Source organism: Papio anubis, chromosome 16 (genome assembly GCF_008728515.1).
Source record: "Papio anubis isolate 15944 chromosome 16, Panubis1.0, whole genome shotgun sequence".
Lineage (NCBI taxonomy): Eukaryota > Metazoa > Chordata > Mammalia > Primates > Cercopithecidae > Papio > Papio anubis.
Genome location: NC_044991.1, coordinates 48542729 through 48563902, shown reverse-complemented (window position 1 = coordinate 48563902; position 21174 = coordinate 48542729). Strand labels below are relative to the sequence as shown.

Here is a 21174-nt window from a genome sequence, read left to right as displayed (position 1 = left end):
GGGCTGCTATTTGGATTAAAGGAGAAATGAGTCTCAGTAGGTCACAGCATTCTTATTGAACTCATTTGTTTAGTAAAAATTTACTGAGCAATTCTACGTGGAAGGTGCTATGCAAGATGCTGTAACTTAACTAGATAAAATTTAGCCTCTTCCCATCCAATGGGACAAAAAAAGAGAACAAAACACACATAATTAAGAAGCAAGGTGACCCATTTTACAAAGTATGGACCAAGGCAGGGTCAACAAAAGTGGAATCACCTCAGATGTGAATGTTGTCCTCTGAAGTTGTGTAACATGGAGGCCCTGAATCTAAAGGAACTGAATGAGGAGCCCTGAAATGAGAACCAGGGAAAAGCAGAACTGTAACTCTCAGGTTCAACAATTAGAGCAATCCAAAGTGGTAAAGGAAGGCTCAATGTTGGTGATGCAAAGCCCCTAAGCACCACTCTTCCTCCAGCCCTGATAGCTCTCCCCAAATTTCTTCTCTTAGAATAAAGAATATTTATGAACACCAGAAATTTTGAACACTATTCTGTTACTCCAAGTGGGAAACTCTAGCACCCATGGTGCCCTCTGGTGTGAAAAACAGGTTTCCTGTCCATAACAATATAATGGCCAGGTGCGATGGCTCACACCTGTAATCCCAGCATTTTGGGAGACTGTGGTGGGTGGATCATCTGAGGTCAGGAGTTCGAGACCAGCCTGGCCAACATGATGAAACCCCATCTCTACTAAAAATACAAAAATTAGCTGGGCGTGGCGGTGGGCACCTGTAATCCCAGTTACTTGGGAGGCTGAGGCTGGAGAATTTCTTGAACACAGGAGGCGGAGGTTGCAGTGAGCCGAGATCATGCCACTGCACTCCAGCCTGGGCAACAGAGTGAGACTCTGTCTCAAAAAAAAAAAAAAAAAAGATGATGAGTTTCTTAAAACCAACATGTATCTCAAATCCAAGGTTAACTGTGATTCTTTTCAGAGCACAATAATTTGTAGCCTGCCTAACCTGAGTATCCTATTGGCAATCACTGATATGACCTCAAATTTGAATCTCCTTCTTGCTCCACAATTGTTGGAAGCAGGTGGCTAATTTTAAAACACTGTCTCTACTATCCTAAACTACCTCAACTGATACATTCTCATCAAGAAAGCCATCTGGGTTATTTTTGAATCCCACTTCAGGCTGGTAACTGCCCAACATCCATTCTTTACTTTTTCCTGATCAAATGCACTTCATCACTCAGTTAAAATTCACTGACATTTACTGTTTATCCACACATACAGAGGACTAACACTTGCCTTTCTGCTCTCAGCATACTTGTTACATTCTCTTCTTTCTCCATGCAAAATTATTTTTGGTTTGTGGTTTCTTGCAAGACAGACTCAAAATCATTTTGTATTATATATTCTCCAGCTTTCCCAAGTTTCAAGATAGCTATTCCTAAAAATGATCATGGGCATGAACAACATTTTTGGGGATATAGAGTTCCCAAATAATGCCATGGAAGATACAGCTTAATGACTGGTCCACCAGTATCCTACAAGAATGCAGGCCCAGTATGGTGGCTTACGCCTATAATCCCAGCACTCTGGGAAGCCGAGGTGGGCAGATTGCCTGAGCTCAGGAGTTCGAGACCAGCTTGGGCAATATGGTGAAACCCCTTCTCTACTAAAAATAAAAAAACATGAGCCAGGTGTGGTGGTGCATGCCTGTAGTCACAGCTTCTTGGGAGACTGAGGTTGAAGGATTGCCTGAACCCAGGAGGCAGAGGTTGCAGAGAGCCGAGATCCTGTCACTGTATTCCAGCTTGGGCAACAGAGTGAGACTTTGTCTCCAAAAAAAAAGAAAGAAAGAAAAAAAAAAAAGCAATTACATTACACGGGCAAATGATTTACTCTCAGGAATATTTCATCTTTCTGTTTCATCACAAGGTCAGTTGTAGCCTTACTTCTGTTTCATTTTTCAACATTAGATGCATTTATAATAACAGCTCCATGCTTAATTATGTACAATTGAGCACCCATAGTTACATCATCTTGTTCATTTGGAAATGACTTTGAGAGCAACTTAACACTCTGGCTCAATGCTCTTTTACCCACTGTACCTGGGGTGTTCTTATCTACACTAATAAATAGTCCAATCAAGAAGATAAATTTTTCTTTTCTTACAACAACTTCTAAAGGATCTCTGAAGTTTGGCAGGCACATGACCAGGGAGGCAACTGGTATAGATGTAGCAAGCCCTATTACTATCCACCCATATGCCTACTGACTTCCAACAGTCAGTATCTGTGTTCCTAAGGGCTTTTCCAAATCATGGAAGCTTGGAAGTACAGAGAAACTAACATTCTCTGGGAGCAGCCTTCAACTAATGACTGATGGGAGTTGGTGTATAAATATCTCAGTTCCCTCCCCTTTGGGTGGACTGATTTGGAGGCATGAGTTTTATACCATTTCCCAGTTTCTCTATTTTAATACTCCAATGTTGGCAGCTTTTCTGCTATGATTTAGATGTGTATGTCCCTCTGAAATTCACATGTTGGAACTTAAACCTGAAGGTAATAATATTAAGAGTCTTTAGGAGGTGATCAGGCCATCAGAGCTCCATTGTCATGAATGAGATTAGTGTCCTTATAGAAAAGCTTGAGGAAGCAAGTTTATCCCTTTTTTTACCCTTCTGCCATGTGAGGACACAGCATTCATTCTTTTCACCCTGGAGGACAGAGCAACAAGATTCCATCTTAAAGCGGAGGAGAAGCCCTTTCCAGACACCAAACCTGCCGGTGCCTTGATCTTGGACTTGTAAGCCTCTAGAACTACGAGAAATCAATTTCTATTATTTAAAAAGTATCCAGTCTAATGTATTTTGTTATAGTAGCAGGAACGGACTGACAGTTTCTGATATGGTTTGGCTGTGTCCCCACCAAATCTCACCTTGAATTATAATAATCCCCATGTGTCAAGGGTGGGGCCAGGTGGAGATAACTGAATCATGGGGGTGGTTTCCCCCATACTGCCTCATGGTAGTAAACAAGTCTCACAAGATCTGATGGTTTTATAAATGCACAAGTAATCTTGCCTTCTTCCATGTAAGATGATCGTTTGCTCTTCCTTCGTCTTCCACCATGATTGTGTGGCCTCCCCAGCCATGTGGAACTGTGAGTCCATTAATCCTCTTTCCTTTATAAATTACCCAGTCTTGGGTATGTCTTTATTAGCAGTGTGAGAACAGACTAATAAACTTTCCTTCCATATGTTACTTTCCTTCTCTCTTAATGGTATTCCACGAACGTTCCAAGTAAACTACTTGCTATTGAATCCTTGCCTCAAGGTCTGTTTCTGGGGGAGATTCCTAACTAAAATAGAGGAAGTTAAAGGACTTACACTTAGAACTTGAGAAAATACTTTTTACCTTTTTTTATGCTTGTAGAAGATTAATTTTAATCAATAGAGCAAGGCAGCACAATCTATTTACTAGCCATAAAATGGAATAATGATAACACCTAACTTATAAGCCTACTGCAAGAATCAAATGAGATAGTGTTTATAAAACATGTAACACAATATCTGGTATATAATACATGTTCAAAGAATTTGGTTACTGTTACAATCATTGTTCTAACTCTGAGGCATATCTTTTCTTTCTATAACCCAACAAAAAACTTATCAAGTACCTAGTATGTGTTATAATTTCATACTTTTTAAACATTAGACAATTACAAAAAAAAACCCTGTTCTGCTTCATTTGAATTAAACCAAAATGGAAAAATATTAAATATCCAAAAGGAAGGCTGTGTGTGGTGGCTTATGCCTATAATTCCAGCACTTTGGGAGGCCAAGGCAGGAGGATTGTTTAAAGCCAGGAGTTTAAGATCAGCCTGGGCCTTGTCTTGTGAGTGTCTCACTTGTCTTGACAAGTGAGACCTTGTCTCTTAAAAAAAATTTCCAAAGGCAGTTATGGTTTATCCAGAGAAGACCGGGCAGGACTGGAGTAATGGTGTCCTTAACAGCATTAGAATGAGGTTAGGGTTTGAACCAGCACTAAAATTCTACTTCCAAATGAAAAAACGTGAGAGTCTTTGCAGGAGACAAATCATATGCAATTTGGAGTGCAGTGCAAAAATGGTGCCCATCCCTACCTGGGATGCTGTCCCATGTGTATCTACATGGTAATTTTCTCTCCTCCTTCAAATGTCACTTTCTCAGTTACGCCTATTCTGACCATCCTATTTAAAATCACGCCCTTTACCGCCACCCATCGTAGCCCTTTTGATTTCCTTTATCCCACTCTATTTTATCAAAGCGCTGATGACCTTCTGGCATTCTATACATTTATTTATTATGCTGTTTCCTGCCTGTCTTTCCTTCTTTTTGCATCTTCTATGTTCATAGAAGAACATTTTTATCTTCTATGTTCATTGATGTGCCCCCTCATGGTACATGCCACCTGAAGTAAGCAGAGTAGTACTCAAGGTGTAGCTGCTGAATGGGTGAGTGACTAGTTGGGAATGTTCATTGTAATATCTGTTTCCTATTTTTTAATCTAGCCTTCACAGGAGAAAGCAGACATAAACAGACACCACTCTAATAGACAGATCCAATTATCCTGTTTTAATCCGACTAGTTAAGTGAGTAACTTAGAGCCAAATGTTCTTCTGTTTTACAGTGATATTCACAGTCATTGCACACCCTGGTCTTTCTAGAAAAGAAAATTCTTTTCAGCGGGTGGACTGTGTTCTGTGTTTAAAATAAAATTGAGGTCTGAAAAGAAATGGGAAGCTACTGCTATCATCCTTCCTAAGCAAATAAAAACTCTAGGGACAACTCTGGAATTTTCTACCTCACTCGTTTTTCATTATTTTTTAGTAAGGTACAATGATATTATTATTCTTAGTCGCCCTGGGTGATTCCAATAATGATTTTGAGATTTTTCCAGCCATTCTATAGAATGCATATCATTTATAAGGTTCTACTTCACTGCTGTGGGCACAGTTGCACTGTGAATGTTTTATATTTTCCAGATGATAATATCATATGAAACATGATACCACCCTGTTGCGTTTTGATAATCCCTACCTCCAGCAAGCTCAAGCTCAAAAAATAAATCATATGATTTATTTTTCCATTTCAGTTTAGTTCAAATAAAACACAACAGAAAATTTTTAAAAATTGTCCAGTGTTGAAAGAAATATTGAAAAAGTAGTTGCAGAAGCCTATCTAACTATGCAAATGTTTTCACCAAATATCTCTAAACTCTTTGCTTTTAAATAAACTTCATACCAGCATAAGGTCTTACTTTTAAATTTGTTTTCTAGGATAAAATTTTTAAAATGCATCTTTCTAAAATGTCACTTGCCTTATATTTCAATTATTAAATAAGTTGGTCCACATTTTTGGAAAGCGAGATTAAGAAGGTACAATATATAAGGATAAAATGATGCAAAAATATAGAGCAATACTCACTCAAATTCAAAGGTAATAAATTCAATACTTTAATGACCAAGAGGGTAATATAAACAATTAAAATGGCCTGATTATAGGCAGTAGGGAGTGATGGGGACTGTGACAAAGTGAAGACTCCATGACCAATCCATGTTAGAGGCAGCTGCTACTCAGCTACAGCATATGATTGTCATGAAGAAACATGGTCAGTGTTGACAAATTTTGCAACTATGTGTATGTGTGTGTATTTGTGTGTGTGATTTTTTGAATAAGAGAAGCCAGAAATCTAGATTTTTTTTTTCTCGGAAATTTCACACTGTCTGTGTTAAACAGAACACATTTATACCACAAAATTAGATACTGCTCTAAATTGACATAGTCAAATATTTAGTACCTAATAGAATTCACAGTGTTCTACACCTTCCAACTTTAGAAGAATAGCTCAATTCGATTTAAAAGACAGTAAAAATCTCCAGTTTTCATATCCTGTTACCTAGGGATTAGTAGGCTCTAAATGTTAAGTGATTCTTTCAACCAGTGTAGACTCCTAATATCCCAACACAGGACCTTGCCTTAGAAATCCAAGCTGAAGCACACAAGGTAACTGCTGTCATAGATAGTACCCATATATTGCTTTAAAAAATCCCTGGCATTTATCATCCTAGAATCCTCTATCTCCGAGAATTCTGCCGCAAACATATCTGACCAGAAGCCTGAAAAGCCCTTGGGACTCACCCTGGGGAACCCCTTGCTGGGATCACTCACTTTGATTTATTTTTCTCCCAAACTTTCTGATTTCTTCCTCATTTCATAGTGCATCTGTTGCTATGGAAACATTGGTGCCGAAGACTTGGGCAGAACCATATAAAACCCCACCTTTCACTACACAAATCAAGTGATATTTGAGCAGGAATCACACCACCAATTAGGCATATTCATACCAGGTTTGGGACAATAGAGCAGTAGGTGTTAAGCTGCATCTAGCAATCAAATAATTATTCTCAATGTTTTTCAAGAAGCTCAGTTTATTTGCTCTATTGTTGGGAAGCCCGCTCTCAGCTTATAGTTTGCTTCATCACTTTCTCTCTTTTCCATGTGTTTAGAATCTCCACCTTATATCCACATCCAATATTGGAATATTTGTCTTTCTCCAACCAGAAACAGGTAGAGGGTTTAATCTTTCTCTCTGCCTCTTTTTTATTCACAGAAAATAGAAAACTAATATTAGTGTGAAACTAGTTTGTGTATTTTTAAAGAAAATGGATGAGATAACTTTCAGATTAGTTAATTTTAGATTAGCCAACTTTTGTTTAGGACCCCAAACAGAACTTTTCTTATCCACTGAGTTGCTGCATACCATAGCTTTGATGGTCTTGGATTCAGATGATACAGGGTTTGACTCTGCCTCTTGACTCTATCTAACTGCACGATATTTTGCCTTGAGTGGCCCTTTAAATCATGGCACCACCCTTTCTCATTCATATTCAAATTTTTTAGCCTGGGTAATATCCATTCATCCATAGTCATTTATTAAAGACCTAACATGTGTAGGTGTAAAGCCAGGTGCTGGGGATACAAAGATGAAGAAACAAGATGCCTGCTTTAGCAGAGTTCCCAGTTTAGTGCAAGAAGGGAGTTAAGTTTAAAAAAAATCTACAAAACATTGTGATGACTGTTTGAGAGGAACAATCCAGAACCATGTGGGAGGATTTTGGGATAGGGGTGGGGTGGGAGAAGGTGGTAGCTGGACAGAAACTTTTCAATGAAGGGGTGATACTCAGATAACAGAAGATCATTTTGGGGGTAGGAATGAAAGAGAAGAGATAGGAGGCTGACACAAGATCTAATTGAGAGATGCAAAGGGGAGTGGCAGTGGAGACAGGGAAGGGCACATGCAAAAAGTGTTTTTTAGGTTGCAATTTATTTATTTATTTAGAGACAGAGTCTTGCTTTGTCGCCCAGGCTGGAGTGCAGTGGCGCAATCTCAGCTCACTGCAACCTCTGCCTCCCGGGTTCAAGCAATTCTCCTGCCTCAGCCTCCCGAGTAGCTAGGATCACAGGCGTGAGCCACCATGCCCAGCTAATTTTTCTGTATTTTTAGTAGGGACAGGGTTTCACCACGTTGGCCAGGCTGGTCTCGAACTCCTGACCTCAGGTGATCCTAGAGTGCTGAGATTACAGAGGTGAGCCACTGTGCCCAACCAAGTTGCAATTTAGATACCGCTTAGCTGTGAGGGTGGGAGAAGAGTAGACTCTACTTGGAGTCCTAAAGAGATAGCACACAACTTGCAGGTAGGTAGCTGTTATCTTAAGAACCCTCAAAAAGGATTAAACTACTACTTAAGGCATGAATAACTATTATTCAAATATTATTGGCAAATTCTTTTTTTTATTTGTTTCCCTATCTCTAATACCTAAAGAAGAGAGAACATTGTCCTAAAAACCACCAGGATGAGAAAAACTCTAAGTTGTGTTTCTGTAAATTTTTTTTAAATCCCCCTCCTCCATCAGTGTTCTTATTTTTAGAAGTTAAATCATACCCACATAACAACTGTTCCTACTTTAGAGGAAGAATCTTTCTTTTAAACAAATTAAGTGTAAATGTTCCTGGGTCAGTAAACTGTAATGTAGCTATAAAATAAGGGGGCAACAGAGCTGACAGCTAAAAACAATTAGCTAAAAAATCAGTATTATACAAACACCATTTGCACGATTCCAGTGACCATTAGAAACAAACACAGGAAGTTCCCACTAGAAAACAGCTAAATAATTTCTTAATCGTATGCCAACCTTGAATTTTAATTGGAAATGAAGCTAATAACTGTTGTGTCTATCAGTGGTCTCATATTTGGAACCAAAGGTGGGAGTTTCTCTCTCTGTGTTTTTCTCTTTCCCCTTCCCTCCCTTCCTCCTTTCCTTCTCCCATTATGTAAGTTGTTATCAAAAGAGTGATGGAACCAATATTGATTGCAGAAAGTCTTCTTGGTTCAGTTGGACAATAGGGTAATAGAAGAGTAGTAGGGGCATGAACCAGTGCCAATTTACCTTATGGCCAATTTACCTTTATCATCAATGACACAATGGCAATTCCGTCGAAAATTAGCAAAGGAAATCCCACAACTGGACATCTGTTTAAAAATGTAAGTTAAATTTGCTTCTTACACAAGCAACGAAATATTGATTTTTGGTTTGGAACATTCAGTTAATCATAATACCAAACACAGCAAGGCAGTCCATGCATTTACTCTCCCTTTTCATGAGGAAATCTACACGAACAGGAATGCTGAATCTGAGGATTTGACAGTATTGGAGAGTCAAAGTGGGTTGATTAATCCAGTGACTTTTAAATTATTGGAGGTTCAAGGACCTCAAGCAAAACTTTTCTTATCCATTGAATTGTTGTATACCACAGTGTTTATGGCCTTTGGATTCAGATGATCCAGGGCTTCTTGATTCTATCTAGCTGAATGATATTTTGCCTTGAGTGACCCATTTTATGGGGCTCTTATGAAGACTAATTAATACACACAGGTAAAACACTTGGATGTGGGCTTAACACATCTTGTTCAATATGTTAGCTATAATCACAAAAAGTATATTTTTCTTATCATCTACATTGCCATTGCACAATTAGCTAATTATGCATGTGCGTCTCAACAATTGAGTGTTACCTTTCTAAAACAGTTACCTGAGCAGGCCTGATCCTAATATTTGAGAGACAAGAGTACAAAAGGAGTCCCACATATTACAGATCTCAATATTTAAATACTATAAATCAAGCTAAAAAATGTTAATTTAAACGTGTTATATCTTCCTGGCTTAACAAATAATCCCTTCCTAACAACCTAGAAGCCAGATTTAAATTTAGAATACTTAAATTTGGGAACATAGCAAAGCAAGGAGACCCAGTCTCTCGTCCCCTCCCCATCCCTTCCTCTTTCTACCATGGCCTTCAGCACCTGTGTGGAGACTACAAAGTCCACAAGTCCAAGCTCCATTTACACCTCCCATCAACAGTCTTTTTTCAGCCCCCATGGGACCCAGGAGCCCCATGAGCAGTGAATTCCAAGGTCCCAGCTACGCAGAGCAAGACTCAGAGGGAGGCAAAGGGCTCCAGGGGAAACGTGGGGTCTTTGTTGCAGAGGAGCAGGGCTGTCCAGGTGATGAGAAGTTGGAGTACAGAGTAGCAGAGCCCTCTAATATGCAGGGACCGGTACAGGTACCTCTCTTGCTAGTTTAAGATTATTTTTTCTGTCCTGTTTTTAGTGCAAGTGAAGAACAATTACCTCCTTTTTCTCTTCCACTTACAAATCATCTTTCTTCACAGAAAAGTTTATAAAGAGTTATAAAAGCAACAACATGATTGTTAAGTTACCTGGACAGCCACAGACATTTCCTATTTATCATGAGAGCTACAGTAAGAATATGCACTGATCTGAGTATGATCTTTTCATATTTAGTTAATAATAACTTTATTAACCAAAGCTAATTGAACCAAGAGGGCCATATTCATGGTGAACTAAACTCAAACATGACTATTGGGCTTGCTGAATGTAAGATCATTCAGAAAAGAAGGCCAGACCCGTGTTGGTGCCTGATCTATTTCCAAATTATATCTCTTGCTTCTGCTTCACTGTTTCTTTCAGATTATACCTTTCTAGGATTTTCTCTTACCTGAGAAAATGGGACCTTCCTTTCAAAATTCCTGCTGGTATATGAGGATCAAGCTGAAAAGTCACACTCTTCCTGACATGTCACTGCTGGCTCCAAGAGGAAAAAGTACGTTCTGTGTGGGGCACCCATATTGTACCTTCAATGATGCACATCACAGTGAACATTACACCATGAACCTTAAGTTAAACCCCCATGTCATAGCAAATGTTTCCTATGGGAGGGGAAGAGAGGGATGACTGGTATTCAACCCTGTTTGTCCCTAAGTCCTAGGGTAATGGGCATTTCTGTTGTCTTTTTTTGTTTTGGTTTGGTTTTGGTTTTTTAGCACCCATCACATCTCTTGTGTTTCTTTCACTGGAAAAGGGTAGTGAGCCTACTAATCAAGGTACTCCCACTCCTATCCTATGCCCAGTGGGTTGGGTGTAGGGGAAGAACCCCAAGCATAGCAACCAGTGGACTGTGGTCAAGCTCAGAACAAGTCATTCTTGGCTAGAGTCTCTTCCAAAGCGCCTGATATCTAGACCTGGAGCTAACTAGCTTCGTCTGCTTCCAAGCTGTTTTGGGATGTGTGTGTGTGTGCGCGTGCGTGTGTGTGTGTGTGTGTGTGTGAGATTCCCTACCCTCCGCCACATTCCTGGCAATTCTTTTAGCTACCTGATATCCTTCTAGTAAATTCCTTTTGCTGGAGTTAGGCAGAGTTTCCTTCATTTGCATGCAATCTAAAAGTCATTGCTGATATACTTGGCAGAGCCCCTGACACAAGAGAGAATCAATGAATGTTTGTTACATAAATGAATAATTACAACCTAAATGTATATCACTGCTTATTTGTAAAATAGTGGGTTTTTTTCTGATTCATAAAACAACACATCATTGGCTAATTTGGTTTTTTTTTCAAGGCAGGGCCTCACTCTGTTGCCCAGGCTGGAGTGCAGTGGCACAATCTTGGCTCACTACAATCTGCACCTCATGGGCTCAGACATTCCTTCCACCTCAGCCACCTGAGTAGCTGAAATTACAGGCATGCACCACCATGCCCAGCTAACTTTTGTATTTTTTGTAGTGAAGGGGTTTTGCCATGTTGCTCAGCCTGGTGTCAAACTCCTGAGCTCAAGCGATCCACCTGCCTGAAGCTCCCAAAGTGGCGAGATTACAGGTGTGAGCCACCATGCCCGACCTACTACATTTGTTAAAATTTGGAAAAGTATAACAAAATAAAAGCCATCCATACTTCTACCACTAGAGATTGCCTAACTTTTGAATTTGTTCTGTTTTTTTTTAATATACTTGCATGATGTTTTCATTTCACAAAACACGTATTAACAATACAATATATGTAGTAGTGCATTTTGTTTTTTTCCACTTAAAATTGTGGTGAAGGTTGTTTCATGTCACTATATAATCTTCAAAATGATTAATTTTAATACCTATATAGTAGTCTGTTATCTTGGGACCTTAAATATCTTTACCAAGCTCCCAAGTTCTAGTTATATAGGTTCTTTTTAATATTTATTATTATAAAATATATTATAATACACAATTTTACCTGCATCTACTTCCTTACCAAAGACAAAAGCAAACATAAAATAAAAAGCAAGAGGAATAGTACATCAAGTAATTAGAACTTTTAAAAGCTTTTGACAATTTTTTTAAATTTCATTTAATTTTAATTTCAGTCATTTTAATTTCAATTACAGCTGTTTATTTTAATAAACAGCTGGAGCACAGTAATGCGATCTCGGCTTGCTGCAACCTCCACCTCTCAGGTTCAAGCAATTCTCCTGCCTCAGCCTCCCAAGAAGTTGAGATCACAGGAGTGTGCCACCATACCCAGCTATTTTTTTTTTGTATTTTAGTAGAGACGGGGTTTTCCTGTGTTGGCCAGGGTGGTCTCAAACTCCTGGCCGCAAGTGATTCACCTGCCTTGGCCTCCCAAAGTGCTGGTATTATAGGCATGAGCCACCGTGCCTGGCAGACATTTTGATAAGTATTTTTAAACTTTTCTGTAGGAAGGTTGTATTATGTAACCCTCCCACCACAAGTAATGAAAGAGATTGTCCTTCTCACTGCATCCTTGCCAGTATTGAGTTTATTTTTTGTATTTTTTACTTATTTAATACATAAAACACAGCACCTCATTTTTATTTTAATTTGCATTTCTGTGATTAATAGTAATAACATTTATTAAATGTGTGCATTGGTCTTTTATTTCTTCCTTTTGAATTATGCATTCAGATATTTGGACAATTCTATTGGGGTGCTATTCTATTATTTACTCACTGATTTGCAAGAGTTCCTCAAGGCTATCATGAACTGTCATATCACGTTTGGTGTCAATATTGTTTTCCATGATTCTGTTCTGCTTTAAAATGCATGCATTTCTGCATATGAAAGTTTAAAATATATTCAAATCTTTATTTTGCTTTGTGATTCTTCCCATTGATTTTATATTTAAAAAGTACTTCCCCTAAAGTTAGTTAAATATTTTATTCTAGCTTTGTTTTCCACCTTGCATAAAAACTTTAAATTTATGTGGAATTTTGTTTGGAGGGTCATGTAAACAGAGGTTCTTAGTTGAATGCTTTCTATACACTTAGCCAAGTTCCATGACGTTTTCGTCAAATACTCCTCCCTGGTTCATAATGCTTTCTCTGTCATATTTCTGGTTCTAAGAATGACCTAAATCTGTTTCCAGGCTCTTCTACTCCACTGAGCTATTAATCAATTCTTACACCAGTACTACATTGTTATAATGATTGTAGTTCAGTGATCAAATTTATTTTTGTTTCAACAATGGCACCCATTACCACTACCACTCCCATCTACCTACCTTCACCCCACCACCCACATCCACCACCCACCACCCCCATCCATACCACCTCATCCACCACCTTCATGTATTCATCTCTACTGTCAAACTTCCCCCACCTCCACCATCCCCAAAACTCCACTCCCCACACCACCTGTATTTACCACCACCTCCCATCTTACCACCACCACTCACCTTCCCCACCACCACTACTATTCTTTGGAAAAGTTTTCTTTTATTTTTATATAGTGATTCTTCCAGATGGATGTTAGAATCATTTTGTAAGGTTCTCCCAAATCCCAATGTAATAAAACTATATAATTGATCTGGGAAAAATAACCGTTTCATAATATTCATCTTTCTACCAAAGCATAAGGTATGTCTTTCTTTTTTTGCTTCTCAGTTTATTGGTTTGAGTAAAATTGTATAGCTTTCTACAAAGGCTTTTATATATTTATTATTATTCACAAGTATTTTATGTACATTTTCTATTGTTCCTACTCAATTTATATATTAGTTAATTCATGAATAGAATCATTTTCCCTTCTACTTTTTAGTTAATAAAACACTGGCATTTAGGGTGGCCATCGATTTTTGAACATGTATTTTATAACAAACAACCTTACTGAAATTTCATACCAGTTCCTTTAGGTTTTAATTGATCCCATGGTGTATCCATCACTTTTAAACAAAATCAAGACACACTGTCTACTTTTTGGTTACTTATATGAGAAGCTTCACTTAAGCATAGGCATTAAATATTATTTTACTATTTTTTTTAATCACCCTTTTATGAGATGAATATAAAGACCTGAAATTGAAGCCACTTTAGAAATCTAAAACATAACACGTGTTCCTCTGCTGAACTACATTCATTTTCTTTGGGCACTCAGTCTTACTATTCAAAACTACAAAAAGGGCTCTGAATGAGAGACATTAAGTCACTTCTCACTTGGATTAAACAGGACAAATTAAAACAATTAAACAAAATAAAACAATTCAGAATTTTGACAGAAACACACCAGCAACTTGTTGCCATATAAAGAGTAATTTGTCTCCTAATTTAACTCCAGAGATAATGGCCAGGATGATTTTTTAAATAAAACATTTTTTAAATGTTTTATTTAAAATATATATAAAATATATAGTGAGAAAGCAATTGCATGCTCTTCTATATATGAGCAGATACCTTTTTCCCCAGATAAGCATACATTTCCTATTTCAAAAGATCAGGATAATAGTACCAACAAATCATTAATTCACAAAATATTTGTTGTGCTCCTAGTAAGTGTGGGGTTCTGTGTTATTGGGAAAGATTAGAGGGCTATAGTGATAATTATGGACAGGAACTGAAGAGACACTGGCATATAACAGAAACTCAACAAATAATTAAGTGTATTATTTATTTATTATTATACATAATGATTATTAATTATTGTTTACTATAAATTTCCAGAAGACTGAAAGTCTAGCTCACCATTGTCTTCCAAGGGCCTAGCATGGCAAATATACACATGCAATAAATATTTGCAGAATATTTGTTGACTGATTGATGTATTTTTACAAAAACCTCAGTTGCCAAAAAAATATTTTGACTCAATTCTTAACTTCTAGCCTAAATCAGTTCTTAAAAGATGCATTTGTTAAAGCCAAGAATACTCCCCTTTTGAAGTCAGAATAAGGTTCTAAATTGCTCTTTCTACACCAGAAAAAAAAAAACCTTCTAAAAATCAGATCTTTAAGTTGGCACAGGAAAATGCTATGAGGCAGAGTATTCGTTCCTTCACTCATTCGCCAAATGTTTATTGAGGACCTTCTGCATATAAGACATAAAATAAATGGCCATTATAGAGCTTACAGACATAGCCAAACAAACAAACAGGCAATTGCAAACTGGAATAAGTGTGTGGAATAAAAGTAAAAGGATGATGAGAGAGTTGGGTTGGTGGGGAAGAGAGGTCAAGGAAGCCCAAGGGATGAGTATGACCCACACTGGTAAAATATAGAGGGAAGATGGTTGGGGATGTTCAGAAACAGACAGAGGGTCAGTGTGACAGCATCAAGAGGAAGAAATGCACAAGATGAGGCTGGCCAAGCACCAAAGGCTCTAGGAGTCTCTGGAATCTGTCCCAGGTATGTGGGTGGTATTTTATGTAGGGAACTGACATTATCCTATCTGCTCTGCATGAAGGATTAGAAGAGCCAGGCAAGGAACCAAGGTTCTTGTTAGGAAGTTATACTAGTGGTCCAGGTAAGAGATGGTAGCTTGAAGTTTGATAGTGATGGTGGCGGGGATAGAAAGAATTTATTAAGATGTATTTAGAGATCTATATAGAAAATAGCATTTATGAGACTACATGATGGTTTTAAATGTGGAGGGTCAAGGGAATGGAGGTGTCAAAGGTGATTCTGGTTGGGTTTCTGGTTAAAGCAACTCCATGGATAGTGGTGCCATTTACCAGGTTAAGAAGGACTAGAAAGTTGTTAGCTTATCTTTGTTGCTATTATTGTTTTTGTTGTTTAATGCATTTTGTTTGTTTTGCATTTGCTTGGAAGGGTAGCAAAAAGGATGGAAGGCAACATCAACAAATCATTTGGGGACAGAGTATGTTTGAGATACTCTAGAAGACCCAGGTCCTGGGTTGTCGTGGCTCCCAGGTAAGTGACATGTATAAGTGAGGTACCTTTGAACCCTGCTCTTCCCTACCATGGTTGTGTATATAAAGCCTCAAATAGGTTAGTTCCCTTAAATAATCTTTAAAGTATTTTCTGAACCTATGCTACTCTATCTTTACCTTCTGCTCTTATGCTAACATAATGTTAATGTTGTCATTAAACACAGTTCAGAGGGATGTTGGTGTACTGGGCTGAAGAGTGTCTCCCAAGAATTCATGCCCATCCAGAACCTGTGTATATGACGTTTGGAAGTCAGGCCTTTGCAAATGTAATCTGGTTAACATGAGGTCATACTGAATAAGGAACAGGTCCTAAATCCACTATGAATGATGTCCGTATAAGAAGAGGGAAATTTGGACACAGGGACAGAGATAGAGAGGAAGATGCCATGTGAAGACAGAGGCAGAGATTGGAGTTATGCTGCCACAAGCCAGGGAATACCTGGGGCTACCAGAAGCTGGAAAAGGCAAGCAAGAATCCTCCCTTAGAGGTTTTGGAGGGTGCACGGCCTTGCCAACACCTTGATTTTGGACCTCTAGCCTCCAGAACTATGAGAGAATAAATGTCTGTGGTTTTAAGCCACCCAGTTTTGGTAACTTGTTATAACAGCCCTAGGAAACGAATATAGTTGGGAAATTTAAGGGAATTAACTGAGCCTGAATCATTATGTAGGACACATAGTATAGATTCAGTAAATATCCATTTCCCTCTTACTCATAACAGTCATCACCATTTTCCTGGTGATTTAAATTATGAGTAATCCATACATCTACTCATCTAGGTAGGTCTTACTATTCCCAGGACTGTTTTATAAGTGAGGAAACTGAGGCTTAGGAAAGTTAAGTAATTTTCCCAGAATCACAAAGCTAAACACAGAAGAGTCAGATTTCAAATGTCTACCTCCCATACCTACAGCATTTCAGCAGGCCCTGACAGAGTGGAAAGGCACTGCCAGACTAGATTTTCAGTGCTTAGATATCAACTGATTCAATGCTTAGATATCAATTTTCAATTGATATCTAATAAATAGCAATTAAAACTCACATTATTAATAAAATAACAAGCTGCAGAGACCTAGTACAATCTCTACCTATTCACAGAAGAACACACGATTTTTAGTCTAAGGTCAACATTACCCAGGAACTTGCCATTGGCTTCTATTGCTTCCATTTAGCAGTGCACCTGCCTTGCACATATGTATTCCAAGTCAAGGTATTATCATCAGATTGGACATTTATGGCTTTGATTTACTTAAATGCATTTTCCTTATGTATTCCTCCACTTCATTTTGATGATACTGACTCATTCTCGCCACCTAACAAGACTATAAAAATAAATAGCGCGAGTGCAGAGGAAACTGTCTCCAAACTTCATATCCAAGATGCCTATCCTTTATATTATAAAGCAAAAGATAAACCCATAATTTAAATTTACCTTTCTCCCTAACTAACCTGTTTACCTTTCTCCCCAACATTGAGTTGTTGTGCTACTGAATATAACAGATACACAAATCTAAGGTGGCAGAGCTGTTATTATAGGGTGTCATTTTCATAGAATTCTAGTGTGGAAGGGGCTTCTAAAAAGCATCTTGTCCATCTGTATCAGGTAAGAAAAAGAGTGTCTACAGCCTCCAAGCCCCAAAAGAGAAGCGGTTGCACTAAGAGATTTTGTGAGTTACCTAAGACCCTGTGGCTATATCTTGGTAGAACTCTGTAGAATGCCAGGTTTCCTGATTTCCCTAAAAGTGTGTTCAGTCTTTCAAGCTGTCATCAACTATTAACAATGACACTGTCCTCTGGCTTTGTGCCAACTTTTCTTTTTGTTTATTATTCTGGCCATAAAAAGATCACCATAAATAGCCTCAGCGATTCAGGTTTCCTTAATTGATATCTAATGTTGACAAATTAACTCAGCCCGAGTTGAAAGCTCCATATACACACACACACGGTTTCAAGAAGGGCGATCGCGCTTATCCTCCAAACTGAGCAGTGATGATCCCTGGACTTCTCAAGTTTACCCTCTAGGAGGCTGACATGGCACACAATTTTGACAAGAGTTTGGAACCGAGATCCTCTTCCACGCCCTGCCCACAAGGGTGCCCACAAGCAGAAGTTCTCTCTCTCTCTCCATTACAACCCACCACGCGCGCGCGCACACACACACACGCGCGCACACACATACACACACACACACAAATAACAAAGGAAAACACAGCCCCATAAAGGCTCAGCTATTGCATCCTCCAGTCCACACCTGCCAAAAGACAAAAACCATACGGGAATCCTGCCCTGGCAATATGTCCAGCACTCCTCGGGAAAAGCAGCGCCGTGACACCCCCAGGGTGTGCGCGGCTGTATACACACAAAGAACTGGTGCTGGGCTTGCGAGCGGTTCGGGGTACCAGCAGGATCTCAGGGCTGGAATCCGGGGTTCTCCTCCACGCCCTCCCGCCCAGCAAAATGGAACTATCCTTTATTTGACCCGTAGAGAGCCCAGGCTGGATAGTAGCGCAAGGGTTGGGGGTGGGCGGTCCCCTATCCCTACCCTCCAGGCAGCAGGTCCCTAGCCTTTGCATCTCCTAGGAGATGCATGATCGCGCTGTCACAGAGGTCCTCTTCGCATCCTCTCCCGTCAAAGCGAGATGCTCCTGGTACCAGCGGCGCGCATCCCCGCAGGCGCCTCTCCTCGCGCGGACACCCACCCAGGCAGCCCCGACAGGCGCGCCTGCCTACCTGGTGGCCGGCTGTCAGCGAAGCGGCGGTGCCTCAGCCCCTTCTCAGCTGCTACAGCGCTCCCAGCGCCATGTTCCCGGTCTCCCCGGGCGCACGCTGGGGAACTACTACGGGCTGGGTAGGGGCAAGGGGGGCGGGGGCCAGCGGGAGGGGGTGGGAGGCAGAGCCACAGCTTTCTACTCTCCACCCAAACCTCCCCCAGTTACTGAGCATGCCCAGCTGCCCGGCTTCGCTCCTCGGAGGACTGTCCATGAGCGCACGCAGCTGCTCCGGGTTTTCGCTGCAGCCGGCGGGAGGCAGGCGGTAGCTGCGGCCGGGGGTGGAGGTGAGGGGGAGGGTCGGGGGGCGTGTCTACACTCCGGGTGCAGGAGCCGGGAGCTGGAGCAGGCGACCAATCCAGTCACGCTTACTCCCAGCGGTTCCCGGCGGGGGCAGCTCCTGCACGCCCTCTCCCCCAGCACTCGGGATTTGCAGAAATTTTGTTCAGGACCATTGCAGGATTGAGCTTTGCTTAAGAGGCTAGCAGAGGTGGGGAGGAGGAGGGGCTGAGAAGCAGAACGTCGGGTTGGCTGCTTTGCCACCACCTGGACCGGTGCTTCTCAAACTTTAATGTGCCTGTGAATTAAAATGCAGATTCAGATTCAATTGGCTGTGTCCTGAGATTCTGCAAGTCTAACAACCTCCCAAGTGATGCTGCTGCTGCTGGCCCTCCCACCACTCTGAATAGCAAGGATCTAGATAACCCCTTATCTGTGACCTCTGAGTGGTCATCCTTCAATCCGCCAGCCCAGCAATGGTCTCTGGTGTCCACAGAGACTCCTCTAGCCTGGGGTTGCTGGGCCTTCCCTGGAAGGAGTCTTCGTGGGGATAGGCTCCACGAAGCTTCTGACCACCCAGCTTCTCCTTGGCTGCTGTCTGATTTACAATTTAAGGCCCAGGGGAAGAAGGATTCCTGGACCTTTTCATGCTCACTTTGCTAGTTGACTAGTAAGCCAGTTGCTGGTTGAGCTGCCCTGATCAAGTCTGAACCAGTCTGCCTTGGCTGTCCCCTTGCCTTTCCTGAGCTGGGACAAAAACTCAGACTGGGCATCAAAGTGTTTATTGTCTAATAGCAAGCTTGGGCTTGCCCAGTTAAGAAAACTGACAGATTATGACAAACATATAGCGCATTTTTGGACCAAGAGATGACAAGCCTTTGTGTTGAGTGATGTTTGGGCTGAAGTTTGCAATGATATTTGGTGGTTCAACTTAAACTTCCCAGTTGCCTACTGACCTCCCAGACTCTTGAAGTCTCCAGCATTATCAAGACTCTAGTGAATGAAAGACATTCACGAAGTAGTCCTGAGGTTTCACCCTTGGAAATGAAGAAGCCACGCCCTTGTCTGTCTTCAGCTGCCACAAGGGTACCCTTATGAGCTAGTAGTGGATATGGAACCTGATCCCATAACTAGATAGCAGGTTACAAAATAAGGATTTGTATCTTGCCATTCCCTACTATACTCAATGACCTTAGACAGTTTTCTAGCTAATAGTATAACAGTTATCATTTCCCCTTGCTTGTTTTCCATTCACTTAGTACCTTTAATATCGTACTGGCCATCTCAAAACAGAAACCACAGGATAAATGGATGATTACTTTTCTCCTTCAGTAGTCCTGTGTCCTTGTGTATCGTACTCTCTTTTTCCATTTAGAGGAGTAAGAGCCTCTAAATTCATCTCTTCCTTCTCAAAGCTGCACACAGCCCTAACAACCTACCCACTGCCACCACTGTCACACCCACAACTATATGCATAAGTATTCTCTACTTTTGATTTTCTTATATGTGTGCTCACATAGATGCAAAAGCCAGAACATATTTTTACTGAGATAGAGTTTGTCATTGGTTAGTATCAGTTAAAATTTTTATTTGGAATGTTGAACTTTAATCACTTAAAATAGCCTTCCTGTTATACATAAAGTTTGTGTTCGTACGTTTGTTTCTGCTAGTTAAATATGATGATGATTGTTAGCTGCCTCAAATTTATTTTGGAAGCATGCAAGGTAAAAATTATAGATGAATAATAATACTATTTCTGCAAATACTGCATTGCATGAATTCCTAAGGGTTTTCTTTGTATGTAATGTCATTTCTTGAGAGTTTAGTCTGCAGTATTTGACTAAGGACCAACATCTGTGGGTGGGAGTGATACAGGAAGCAGGAGCAGGCAGAGGTGGAAGCTAAGCTGTGATGCAGGCCAATTGCAGTCTTTGTCAGCCCCTTAGGGAGCTCACTAGCTAGGATGATTCTTCAGAATGACCATGAGTTGGTCTGAGATAGTCAGTCTTTTATATCCACATCAATCATTGAGCATGGGCTGTTCCTAGGAGGGGCATGAACTTAAGATAGGCAGCTCTGGCAATCCTTAAAGGCAACGACAGCTAAAGACCTCCGTCAGCTGTAGTCCCTACAGCTGCAGTAACAAATCCTTCACTTAAGGGGAATTTAGACAAAACATTACTTTGTCCACCACATTGATATATTTATTGAATACAGCACTTTCGAACACACAAAGTAGAACTCTACTGATTTGTCAGAGAGATTGTAAAACTTTATTTTTAAATAAGTAGTAGACTTTCTCTCTGGCTCAAAGATTTAAAAGTTGGAAAATAACCCATAATCAGCCTTCGAGAGTATACTATCTATTTAGGTATCTGACTGTATGCATTTTTTATAGGAGGAGTTTAATTATGATTTATTGAGCAGGCATGTATTTATTGTCTACCATTTAAGACATAATTTTCTCTACTGTCAAAATCTGTATTTATAATTTGTAATGGGGTAGGAATAAGTGTTTGAAAGTAAA

General features: G+C 40.0%; 1 protein-coding gene across 1 annotated transcript in view; it reads right to left on the bottom strand.

Annotated features, from left to right (window-relative positions):
- Nucleotides 1-18645, bottom strand: part of PAK5 (p21 (RAC1) activated kinase 5) — a 304085-nt gene extending 285440 nt beyond the window's left edge. Inside the window, exon 1 of the mRNA XM_003905067.2 lies at nt 18331-18645. The gene's annotated coding sequence lies outside the window, so the exon portion shown is untranslated. The remainder of the gene's footprint in view (nt 1-18330) is intronic.
- Nucleotides 18646-21174: the final 2529 nt, after the last annotated feature.